Raw genomic sequence first — 13428 nt, 5'->3', positions numbered from 1 at the left:
AAAACCTAAACAAACATTTGAAATGCCCAGCCTGGTTAAGCGGATATACTTAGACTGGGTTGCACCATCTTACTTTGACTTTAACAAACATAAAAAATCTGTTATCTCTATACCAAAAACACCGGTTATCGTCAAAGTTACGGTCAAAGTTAGCTGGTGCAACTCAGCCTAAGTTCACAGGATGTATTTGGGTCCATATTACGCTCTAGGCCGCCCGACCGACAATATCCTAGGAACAGACTTTTTTTATGACAAACACACGTAAAAAGGCACCTCTCTGCCATCAAGTGGTTAAGGCAAAGAACTTTTCGACCCTCAAGAACGGCGTGGGGTATTTTCAGGCTGAAAACGATGTGGAAATGTTTGTGTATTCTAGTTTAGGTTATCTAATAAAAATGCAAATGTACAAAACAAATTAGTATTTCTTATTAACGTATTTATTTATTATCTTTTATTAACGTATCAAAAAGAGATTTAAAATCACCATATCAAACTATTATAGTCGCAGTGCGATCCCTGGCACTGAAAAGAACAAAATATTTACTGTGTAGCTAAGTTTCTCAACTTTTGATAGGTACATTTTAACAAAAGTTATTAAACTTAAAGGCTACATTTATGTACGTACCCAAGCATCACAGTTCATGCCAATGCACTGTGGAAAAATAACGTAACCTTTGAGGAAAGGCATATTATTAAATAGACAAATAATTCTTACTGAAATATGCGAGTTACTTTTTCAGCGTTAAGATATTTTCATAATGTTCGGTTTAAAGTTAACGCCCTTAGTATGAGTAAATAGGAACCCGAAACTGTATTAAAGCGTGCTATTTAGATAAATTACATTACTCACTTTGGATTTGCACTTTGGGCCAGTGCACTAAAATAATTAGGAGAAAATCAGTCCCTCTGTTTTCCTTTATATCTTAAATATTTTTATAACTTATTACTTTTAGCTAAAAGATTTTACTTACTCCCGCCATGCATCTTATGCCTTTACACTAGAAGTTTAAAGTATTTATTTATATTTAATCTGGTTTAAATAAAGTTCAAAAATAAAGTAAAAAAGGGATCAGTTTTACCGTAGCGGTACAGTTTTCACCTCGACACTGCAAACAACATCGAGCGTCAATTTATAATTGAATTACAATTCTAGATAATGTACAATCCTAGTTAGTTAATTATGAAAGATTTATAATATTAGTAGGATCATGTATCCATGCTCTACCAAATCCAAAATTTAATTTCATGTTCATAATTTATGAGGCAATAAGTAAATAAGCTAACAGCAATATCAAACTATTTTCATGCGTTAGTTAATGTACCTACTTACTAGCTCTTTTGGTAACTTGGTAAGCACATGGTAACGCAATAATGTCTTATTTTCAACATTAAGTAGTAATGATTCAAAACAAAATCATTTAAAAAACTATAATACAGTTTCACCCTAAACAATTTTTAAAGGGTTTAACAAGAATTTATGGTATTTACAGCTAAATGGGAAATAAGTCAGACAAATTGCACTGCAACACAGCTGTGCATCTTATTTATTGCCCCATTTAGTAAGAAGCACGGCATTAAGATGTAGTATTTACATTATACTTAGGGAGCTACTTAATGCGTTTCAATTTATCGTATTCTCAACAAAGATACCTAATATTTTTAAAAGTCTGTTGAAGTTAGACGATGGCGTTACGACTGGTTCTTTTTATTTTTAAACTACACGCTAATTGTGTAGTCGCAAACTAAGCAGAATTCGACTTATGTTCACTAATTATAATAACGTAACTCCAGCTTGTTAAAATCAGTTAGGTTGTGCAGGTAGTTAGTTCACAGAAACTAAAAGTTTGTAGAAAGTAGCCCGAAAATCATAAACAGTTTAGGTTTACTTAAGTTAAAACCTAGATATTTGGCAAACATTTCTGAACTGCCTTTTTGAGGTGTTTATTTTTTACAAGGCAGGAGCAGTATGTAGTTGTCAACATATTTTGAACCTCACTACTTTGTATTAAGGTTCAAGTAGAATAAACTTCCTTTCGCCATCAAAGGCTTAAATCCTTTTAGCTATTATGTACATTTCTATTTCTTTACACTCTATTAAAGAGCAGGATATCGCCCCACTTCGGCTTTTACTCGCTTGGATAGCGAAATTCGTGTAAAAAATAGGAGTACGTCTGACAGGTAATCGCTCTTTTAACCCTACAATAAGGCAAATGAGTCGCGACTTTAGCCGTGATTGATCTAATCGGCCCCGAAGTGTGGGGAAACGGAAAAGGCGCCAACTAATAACTTTGCGCAATCGGTCGAATGATGTCGGGAGTAATCACAGATTACTCATGGAATATGAGTAATAAGTAGGTATGTAGTGTCGCTTTCTTAATACTATCCACTTTTTGTTGCCAATATGGCGCAGGATTTTCATTTTGGGTTTTTTACGTTGATGTGTAACATCGATACAAGACAAGGTATTTAGGCAACATTTATAGCTTAGACTCAATTGGTCGATTTATAAATATTAAATTAACTTACAACAGCATTGCATGACCCATCTACACACTGGAATAAAAACATGTATTTTAACTAAATGTCTAAAAAAGTAGATAGGTACCTAAGTAGGTAATTATGTACGTAAGCATTTTCACAGTAATATAATATTATTAACAATATGAATCTGTACTAATTACCAAAGAAAAACATTCTTGGGCTTCGGACATCTGAAAAAAAGTTTTGTGTTTAACCTTTCACGTGTTTCCTATACTCGGAAGGTACATACCTAAGTATGTAGTAAGTAAATAGGCAGATACTGCAGATACTTAGTTTGCAGCTCGGCTGAAGGCGAAACTAAGTTCCAACTAGCATTATGTTATCTGTGGTAGGTACTAAGTAAATATGATCATCACGCAAGTTGGCACGTAACGCCACACACTTATTAGATGAGCACCGATCCGTATAAAATGGTNTTTCGTTCACCAACTTCCGACCGCTAAATCTAAATACTTAAATAAATAAAATAATGAAAAACACTTACCCCAGATGTGCAGTTTCTACCGGTGCACTGTAAAAAAGATAAGTAGGTAAGTCGTCGTCGTCGTTTCAGCCAAATGACGTCCACTGTTGGACAAAGGCCTACCTTGGGGAAGTAGGTAAGTACCTTAGTTAAATATACTGAATACCTAAGTTTTTATTGCAACTACTTAATCATAAGCAGCTCGTAGAGCTAATGGCCGCTGGGGCAGAAAAGTTCTTGAGCCCACGAGCCGGAAGACGTAGCGTGGGCAGGCCTCCCACTAGGTGGACCGACGACGATCTGGTGAAGGTCGCGGGAGGTGCCTGGATGCATTCGGCGCATGACCGGCCTTTGTGGAAATCCTTGGAGGAGGCCTTTGTCCAGCAGTGGACGTCTTTCGGCTGAAACGAACGAACATAATCATCATCATTATTGAAGGCCATTGTTTCCAGTGCCCAAAATGTAGATTTCCCGTCATTTAAGCCCAACTAATGTATGGGCAAACACAGTTACGTTTTGAGCCGTTTGATTAATGCCTGAAAGACGTAGGTACTTATTCCAATTTGTAAACAAGTGTTAAGATCCTAGCCACTTTTCCCACACAAAAAGAAAAATGTTAAGGGTTCGATGGGATTAACGAATTCCAATAAATAATTTATCCGGAGCCGATCCGGAAATTGGTGAGAAATTGACTTTTTGTTAAATTTACATTTCCTAGTTTCCTAACATAAAATTCTAATAAATTTATTGCTTTTCAAATTTTCAATACAAGTGAACCTGCATGCATTTATCTTCGGCAAGATACGCAGGCATTCGTAGGTACCTACTAAATTTCTCATAAAGTAATGAAGTTGGTTCAAAATCAATCGACTTTCATTCCTTTTTATGGAGTTGTAACAAAACTAAAGCACAAAACTAAAGTCACAACACTGCTGTCATGACTATTCTAACATAGCTCAAAGTCAAACCGGGACGGCTTAACGTGTCCGCCGAAGAAATTAATATCCCATCAAAAACAATACTTGTCAAAAAAACCAAGTCTCGCTACTCAGTTGTTCTACGGTAAAAAGTTGTGAGATCCATGTAATACCAAGTCCAGGCCAGGAAATCTTTAACGTTTTACATAAATTATTGACTTGNGCCAACTAATAACTTTGCGCAATCGGTCGAATGATGTCGGGAGTAATCACAGATTACTCATGGAATATGAGTAATAAGTAGGTATGTAGTGTCGCTTTCTTAATACTATCCACTTTTTGTTGCCAATATGGCGCAGGATTTTCATTTTGGGTTTTTTACGTTGATGTGTAACATCGATACAAGACAAGGTATTTAGGCAACATTTATAGCTTAGACTCAATTGGTCGATTTATAAATATTAAATTAACTTACAACAGCATTGCATGACCCATCTACACACTGGAATAAAAACATGTATTTTAACTAAATGTCTAAAAAAGTAGATAGGTACCTAAGTAGGTAATTATGTACGTAAGCATTTTCACAGTAATATAATATTATTAACAATATGAATCTGTACTAATTACCAAAGAAAAACATTCTTGGGCTTCGGACATCTGAAAAAAAGTTTTGTGTTTAACCTTTCACGTGTTTCCTATACTCGGAAGGTACATACCTAAGTATGTAGTAAGTAAATAGGCAGATACTGCAGATACTTAGTTTGCAGCTCGGCTGAAGGCGAAACTAAGTTCCAACTAGCATTATGTTATCTGTGGTAGGTACTAAGTAAATATGATCATCACGCAAGTTGGCACGTAACGCCACACACTTATTAGATGAGCACCGATCCGTATAAAATGGTACCAACTGTACAGGTCTGTCTAATGACGGCCTAGGAAAAAATGGTAGAGGTCGCAAATGTGTGACGAAACTCCTTGGCCGCGCGCCTGGCTGGCGAGAAACTTCTTTTTATTTTTCGTGTTCTTTTTCGATTGTCACTTTTTTCTCTTCTTTCTTGACTTTTCTACTCTGAACTAAAACATGTAATTTGATTTTATTTTACAATATAATTTTATTTTTACACCAAAAAGCCTTTCAATCAAATAATCTCTCGTAGTGTCGGTGACGTATTTCGTTCATGGTCCTACGAGTCGGATTGGCTTTGAAGAAAATGGTAGGATAATTACGGTAGTCCATACTACGGAGTACCGCCCGTACAAAATTACCGAATAGCAAAGGTGCTATTTTGGAGTCCATGCAGTGGTGTCAGCGGTGACTACACGGCAGCGGAAGGGTCCAGTCTCTGGTGAAGGCTGGATAAGGCGTACGGGAGGAGCAGAGGAGAGTCTTTGGCAGCGGTTGGCGGCAACCGAGGAGCGCTAGGGAGCGCTACATAGAACGAGCACGGCGAACGTGAATTGGAGAGTCGGAGTTGGTGTGCGTATCATCGTCATAGTGTGTGTTGTGAAGTGTAAAATCGTGAGTACTTTAAACCTTACCTATTGAAACGAAGATAAAAACGTAAATTTGGGACATTTACATTAGTAACTTTGCTTCATATTTACTTGTAATTTTTAAACTGATTGTATTTCTGTTACTGTATTTGTGTAGTTTGTATATTTGTTCATTTTTGCTTGTTTTGTGTATTTGTAAATTAATTTGTAAACTATGGAGCCGCTAGTAAAGCTCCAGGAGGCCACTAAGGCAGCAATTGTAAGGGCATTCACGAATTTCAAAAAGTCTCCAAAAGATAGACTGACTCAAGCTTATCTTGAGACCAGGCTTGAGGTATTAGAGCAACATTGGGGAGTCTTTTTCAAAACACAACAGGAAATTGTAAGCACTATCGATGAGGATGAATGGCAGGAATCAGACTATTATAGGGAAAGTGTGTTTGATGATGTTGAGGAGCTTTATATGGAGTACAAGTCTCACATCAAGGATAACTTAAATTTCATTCACTACCTATTTTAGAGTCACACACAGAGCCAGCTCAACACTCAACTCAGTTTAAATTGCCTGATATTAAAATTCCAACTTTTTCAGGTAAGTACATAGAATGGCAAACTTTTAGAGAGCTTTTTATAGGACTAGTCCACAACAATCAGTCGTTAGATGCAGCACAAAAGTTGTATTATTTAAAAGCTTATTTAGTAGGAGAGGCTGCACAACTTTTAAATAACGTTTCAGTTTCAGCTGAAAATTACATAAGTTGCTGGGAAAAACTCGAGCTTATGTACAATAATAAAAGGTATTTGGTGAATAATATTTTAAAACGTTTGTTTAATCAAAAAAGCTCAAGTACAGAATCAGCTCAGGAAATCAAACACTTGTTAAGTACTACTTCTGACTGCTTAGAGTCTATTAAGAACTTAGGTGTGGATGTCTCATCTTGGGATATTTTTATCATTCACCTAATCAGTGGGAACCTTGACAAGGAGACTAGGAAGGCATGGGAGTTAAACATTTCATCGGATAGGACTGATGAACTGCCGACCTACGATCAGTTTTCACAGTTTTTAACTGGACGATTCAGAGGCCTAGAAAACTTGAATGAAAGGACTAATTCTGAGCGGGTTACAGGTAGAAGCTCACAATCTTTTCATTCACGAAATATAATTTGTACATATTGTAAAGCTAGTCATAAGATTGTAAATTGTAAAAAGTTTGCCCACGAAACTAATGAAACTCGTCGGTGTTTTACTCAGAAGAATGGGTTGTGCTTTATTTGTTTGTATAATAATCACTCTGCCAAGGCTTGTAAAACCAACTTCAAATGTCATATTTGTAAGAAACGTCATCATACGTTATTACATCCCAGCGGGTTATCGAAATCTACGGGAGATAAATGCGCGAAGGGCGTTGATTCTGCCATGCGGGCGGAAGGTACGAAAGCTAGTTCAGGCACACAAGTAGGAAAGCATAATGAAAAGGTAGTAACATGTATTTCGACAGGACAATGTAATGAAACGGTTTTATTACCAACTGCCTTAGTTAAAGCAGAGTCGAAAAATGGTACTTACCGCGGCATGCGAGCCTTGCTAGATCAGGGTTCGCAAGGATCTTTTATAACGAAAGAGATGGTTCAGCGCTTAGGGCTGAAAGAAAAACCAATTGAACACGCCGTGACAGGTGTAGGCGGGGATAGTAGCTTATCCACGAAATCTACTGTGACTTTAAATATTAAGTCTAGATTGGACCCAAATTTCAGTATGCAGGTAAACGCGTTTGTCTTGAAATCCATCACATCTGTCCTTCCTTCGGTAGAGGCACGTCCAATAGATACTATCTACTTACTAACAGAGGACCTTGCCGATCCTGAGTATTACAGACCTCACAAAGTTGATGTCTTGCTAGGTGCTGAGGTATACAGTCAGGTCATACGAGCGAGCATCAAACGCAGTAGAGATAGGCGTATGTTAGCTCAGGATACAACGTTAGGTTGGGTATTTTCAGGCGTCGCTGATACCAATTGTCCAACTAAGACAGTGTCATTTTCAAACATTGCGGTAATGCATAGTAATGCAAGGAATAAAACACTTACCTCAATGTGTAAGCGGCAATACTGTTTTTGTAAACCTTGTAAATAATTTTAAAATGTATTCGGTAAACCTATTGTGTTTGTTAAAATTGTTAAATTTTTCTGTGTTATAAAGTGTGTTAATGTAAATATTTGTAGTATTCTTTATTCTTTATTCTGTAGGCAAGGACATTTCTTTTAACTTTATNGTATCTAGAAAACTGGACCGAAATTGAAAAATTTTACTCGACTTGGCGGTTGCACTACCGTGCCCCCAAATATTTTAGTTTTTCCTTGATTCATACACCAAACACTACTTATATTCCAAATTTGAAGCTTCTAGGTCTGCTAGAAGTGCCTTAGAATTTTGATGATCGGTGAGTCAGTCAGTGAGTCAGTGAGTCAGTGAGTGACAAAATTAAGTAACTTTGACCCGTTATAATTCTTAAACTACTGGTTCAAATTGAATGAAATTTTAAATATACCGTGTCTTTACAATGCCTGCATAGCTAATGAAAATTCAGCCTTCTAGTTTTATCCACAACGAAGTTACAGGCAGTCGAAAATGGCCTGAATTGCTTCGAGAAAAGGATGGTACGGCCGTGCCGCTTTTTTGCTCGACTTGGTGGGGGCACTGCCGTGCCCCCAGATCTGTTCGGTTGAGTAGGATGATTGAAAAAAAAGTTGATTGTACCTACTTACATTACACCTACATTCTCAATTTTATACCCAAACCCATCAATTCTTCACTTCTTCTTCACCTTTTGCGCATTTCCCCATATGTTAAATCCCTGTCTTAGTCAACCCAAGTCAAAAAATTTAATTATTGTAGGTAGGTTTTTACTTTACAACTTACCCAAGCATCGCAGTCACACGTGGCTATCTGTAAAAAGAGAAAACATTTGATTAAACTCAAAAAAGGTACTACACACTTTTAGAGAATGACATTATTTTTACCTATCCTATTGTAGTATAACGTGTGTTATTTGGTGACGAACCAAAGGGGATCTCTGTATTCACTCTTGACAAGCCTGGCAGGAGGCAAAGGTGCCCCTACCTTCCTCAACATACTGACATATTTTCCTTCAAATTTTTTGTTCCGCTACAGCTAAAAATGTAATTCTAAACCAATTTTGTCCCTTAATCTGACCCTTTTCGAACAAACAAAATTTTGCCTAATAAGCTCACCTGAAAATGAATTAATAAAACAACAAGTGTTTTAATCCCAAACCACTTCATCGCTCGGGTCGCCTCATATCGCCACCAATTTGATTACTGTCCGTCATGTAAATAATCGATTTTTAACGCCTCACTTTTTAATCACACTAACTTGATTAATAATTTCCATAAAAACAAGACAATCCATAAGTGCATATAAGTACTTTTTGAATTTTTCAAATTCAAATTATTTACCTATATTTAATTAAAAGCGCGTGCGCTGGACGCTGTCGCTAAGAATTTCCCACCTACCGTCTCACTCATCCATCTATCACAAGGTTGCCAACATTCCAGATGCGAGTTTTAAATTTAAGCATAGATAGACGAATCCCATTGTTTAAATTATTATTATCCGCCATTGACATGAAACTCATACAGCATACAATCTAAATAATTCTTCGAATAAAATTAAATGAAAAATCAAAGTTTTTCAAACAGCACCGAAGAAACCTCGTTTTGTGTAGTCTATCTAAGTATCTTGCTGCCTTTTTGGTAGCGGTATGGTATTCGTTATGGCCTCGTAAGCATTTCTTAGCCCCAAAGGCCTGATAAATGGTAGCTATTATGAGATAGACTGCACGAACACGTCATTTATAAACATCAGACACAAATGACATGACTTCCGTGTTTTGAGTTAGGTACTTTTGTGGGTAGGTATTGCGTTTAGACTTTAAACAATTTGCCTAGGTTAGTGCCTTAGTAAATTAATTCTTTAAATTATTCAGGTTAAATTATTATACTTACAAATTATACGTTTACTGTTTTGAACTAAATTGGACACTGCTAGTTCTTGGCTGGGTTCCACAAACAAATTCAAGATTCAATATTAGTAATTACATTTTCACGCAAGTCATAGATCTTCACTGAAAACCTTTACATTCTATTGCCTCCTACTTAACTAGTAACATAAACTACTACTTTTTCAAACCTGCAATTAAATCCGAAACAGTAAAATTGCTAAACGGGTAAAATTCTTATCAAAATATAAGAAAGAAAGCAGAAAAATGTATTAAGTAATATAAGTCATCTATTTTTCTTTTTTTATAGTAAAGTTCTAAAAAAAAATACCTTAATTTTACTTATAACCCTCCTGGCGCAGCGTAATTACGATACTTTGTTACTTATGTAGTGACATTATAGCAAAAGTTTAAAACATTATACACATACCTAAACAGGTTTAGTTACAGGTAAAATTAAAAAGGTATCCTCAAAGCTGATTGGAAACAGTACCCGCCATTTTTAATTTTGCCGCGAACGCAGACTAAACTTTCTCTCCGCCTAAACCGTACCATAGACAACTAATTGCAATATCATAATTTTAATAAAGTATTCCTTATTATAAAATAAATTAAATCTATACTGATTCTTATAAAATAATTATTTTGTTACAATAAAAATATACAATGATTTTTATCCGACTGCGCCAAAAGGAGGGTTATTTCGAAAATATAAAATCATTAAATTGATAACTGAGAATACCATCCCTTTTTACTTCCCGCGTTTTCTCAGCACGTCTACCAACATTACTTAAACAATTTATCAGTATGTTCTCAATTATAAAAAAAAGTTCCATCGCATTAGTCTATGGGTGAGAAAATAACGTATTAACGTTATGATATTTCTGTAACATAAACCTTGGAGTAATTAATATTGTAAGGAGAAGGTACAATAACTCTAAAAAGTGGCCATTACCATAATAGTTTATGTTTTATGAAGCAGTTACAATAAGCGTGAACTTGATTGAACACGCGTGAAAACGCGCACAGAACAAACGAACGAACTAAACCGTAAGTTTACACTATCATATTCGATCGAATTCGCGCAAAAATACGCTCCTGCCATCATCACGAAGGATTAACGGGATTATTTATTAGTAATTTTCATATTTATAAATTGCTAATATACTTACTTTAGATAAAATACAAAACCTGCAATTTTCGTAATAATAGGCTAGATGACAAAATTTCAATTATTATTGGGAACGTGCACGACACTAGCGCCATCTGCCAACGAAACTTTAAGGGGCATATGTCAAAAAATAAATAACAACAGCTTTCTTATTTTTATTGATTAGAGTAAATAAAATATACTTTAAAAGACAATAAATGGTACGTTGAATGGAATTTGATAAAAACTGTTTACGGAGAAATGGACGTCATTATAAAAACTGGTTTTGAGTGTGTAAAACACACATATGTTTCCAACCCCAAACTCAGCTAAAAGGAAAAAAATTGGTGCTAGCAGAGCATGTGAGGAATGTAGAAGAGCTGAGAACTAATGGCAATAGTTATTTATTGAGCCACCATCATTCGTCAAACATCGGTGACCTCGACACCCTATAAAACAAGTTTAAACGTAAGTACTCACCTAACCTAAAAATATGACTAAAGATTTAGAGAAAGTAATAAAATTAATATTCATTGCATTTATTACAGATCGATCATGCTAGGGTTGTCACAGGAGTAAAATGCAGCTGCGTTTATAACCAGAGCAGCAAGTGCAAACATGTTGCTGCTTTAATATGTTGCATTAACAACAAAGTTAGTAATTTAAAAACGAGCATCGAACATCAATGGGGAGAACCCATTATTCGTCAATTTGGAGCTTGTAAATATTCCAAAGGAAGCTATTTTCAAGATATGTTTGGATCAGTATCTAAGACTGACTATTGTGAACCACAATCTATACTACGTCAAATATCTCCAATTTATGCTAACTTCTTATGTTTGGATGTGTTGCAGTAATGATACTGATAAGAAAGTGTTAATTTAATATTATAATGATAAAAATATAAGTGCAGAACTTTATAAAATAAAAAACAGTTATGTTTTTCGACAGTTGAATTTTATTTACCTTTTACAACAGTATTACTCTTGGAAAAGATTGGAGGCTGTAAATTAACTAAAACACAACATACATGTACAATATCATCAATAAAATTGAATAAATTAACACAATCACATTAAAATCAAAACAACATTGACAATGACAAGACAAGTTTGTTTGCTTCCCTTGCCCATAATGTTACACATTTGTGCCGCGACGAGCGCAGCGATCGTTTTCTTTACCCCTTCCACCCACTTCGCACGTTCCCAATTGTCCGTCAGACAGATAATTAGAAAATATTAGACTCATAATGTTTTTTATTTTCTTTCATAATTAAATAATAACAGTGCTACATCGAGTTGAAATGGCGCGATACGTCACGCTTGAGTAGAATTTTTACTCAAAAGTGACGTCACGCGACATTTTAACTCAATTTAATACTGTAATTATTCGATTATGGAAAAAAATAAAAAATATGAGTCTAATATTTTCTAATTATCTGTCTGACGGACTAAATAGAATTTCGATTTCATTACCCAGCCATCATCCCTATTGTGTTATGCCCATTTTCACCATCAATCCCTAATTTTTAAGTTTTAAGTGACACCTATGTAAACAAAATTCATGTTATTTGTTACCATAGGGGTCACTTAAAAATTAGGGACTGATGGTGGAAACGGGCATTAGGCAAGTTTTATTTGGGATGTGCAAAATCGCTTTTAAAAGCCTGCTTGCAAAAAATAAATAAATAGAAGGTCAGTGGGTATAGACAACGTGCACATTATTCGCAAACCAGTCGAAAAATAAGGCCTTTTTTGTATGGGGTTATGTCGGATTCGATTTTCGATTCGGTCAAAAGTCAAAACAGATCAAAAAGTGCAACTCTTTAAAGGAGCAGATTAGGGCAAATTACTTAAAAATATTGATAATTATTAGCTATCGATGGCTCCTACGTATAAGGGCGAAACTGCCGCTTACGCCTTTTTCCAATTATTTAAGCAATGATTTCCCTTTGCTCTAATCAGCATCAGCAAGAAAAAAAAATTTTTTTTTCCATTAGATACAAAATAAAATTTTAGGCAAATAGGCGTATGTGCAAAACTACGCCATGGGCTTTATAGCCCAATCATTCGATACTCCCATCTATTCGAGTAGTTGCTTACATAAATTATATATTTTTTATAATCCAAATCTTAAATAAAGCCATGAAAATATTTAGCAAATTGTTTTATTTATAAATTATGACACATTAATAGTTATTTAACTTTTAGCGTTAAGAGTTGCATCTCAAACTAATTTGAAAATTATAAATAACTTAAAAAAATCTAACTGCCTAAGGCATCGTGGGTTTAATTCCCGCCTTAGGCAGTTCGATTTTTTCAAGTTATTTATAATTTTTAAAGATATGACACATTATGTTAAAAGGCCTAACTAAATCTCGAGCACAGTATATGGGCGTATTGCTGTTAAACGTAATAACGATACATTAAACAACTTTTTCTAACTGATTTATTTATTGATATAGCACATGATAACAATTAAAATAATTACATGCATAAAAAAAGAGAGTAATCGCTTAAAATATTATATTTACGTTGTCATTTAAGTCTCTTTACGTTGAACAATATACATGAAATTATAAAAATATGACGACGTAAAAGGGCAATGCGTAAAATCTCAAAATATATAAGAAAAATATAAAAATTGATAACAGCAGTAGCAAAAGCATTACATATTAAGGCTAAATGTGAAATTTCATTAAATTCGTTTCAGTAAGTCAGAAGATATGACCCAAAAATATGGTTCTGGCCACTTAAATGGCTCTCCTGTAAAATCTTTTTTTTTCACTTACGCCAGTATACGTAGGAGCCATCGCTATAGAAAAAATATTTGGCAATAA

At 35.0% G+C, this 13428-nt stretch overlaps 1 long non-coding RNA gene across 1 annotated transcript; it reads left to right on the top strand.

Annotated features, from left to right (window-relative positions):
- The first annotated feature begins 10690 nt into the window (after positions 1 to 10690).
- LOC114353025 (uncharacterized) lies at positions 10691 to 11656 on the top strand. The gene is made up of 2 exons (XR_003655909.1): positions 10691 to 11057; positions 11138 to 11656. It is a non-coding gene; the product is annotated as an uncharacterized LOC114353025 (long non-coding RNA).
- Positions 11657 to 13428: the final 1772 nt, after the last annotated feature.

Source organism: Ostrinia furnacalis, unplaced genomic scaffold (assembly GCF_004193835.3).
Source record: "Ostrinia furnacalis isolate ACB-3 unplaced genomic scaffold, ASM419383v2 OfSCF1534, whole genome shotgun sequence".
Taxonomy (NCBI): Eukaryota; Metazoa; Arthropoda; class Insecta; order Lepidoptera; family Crambidae; genus Ostrinia; species Ostrinia furnacalis.
Note: the sequence above shows the minus strand (reverse complement) of the source record. Positions and strands in the feature narration are given on the sequence as shown.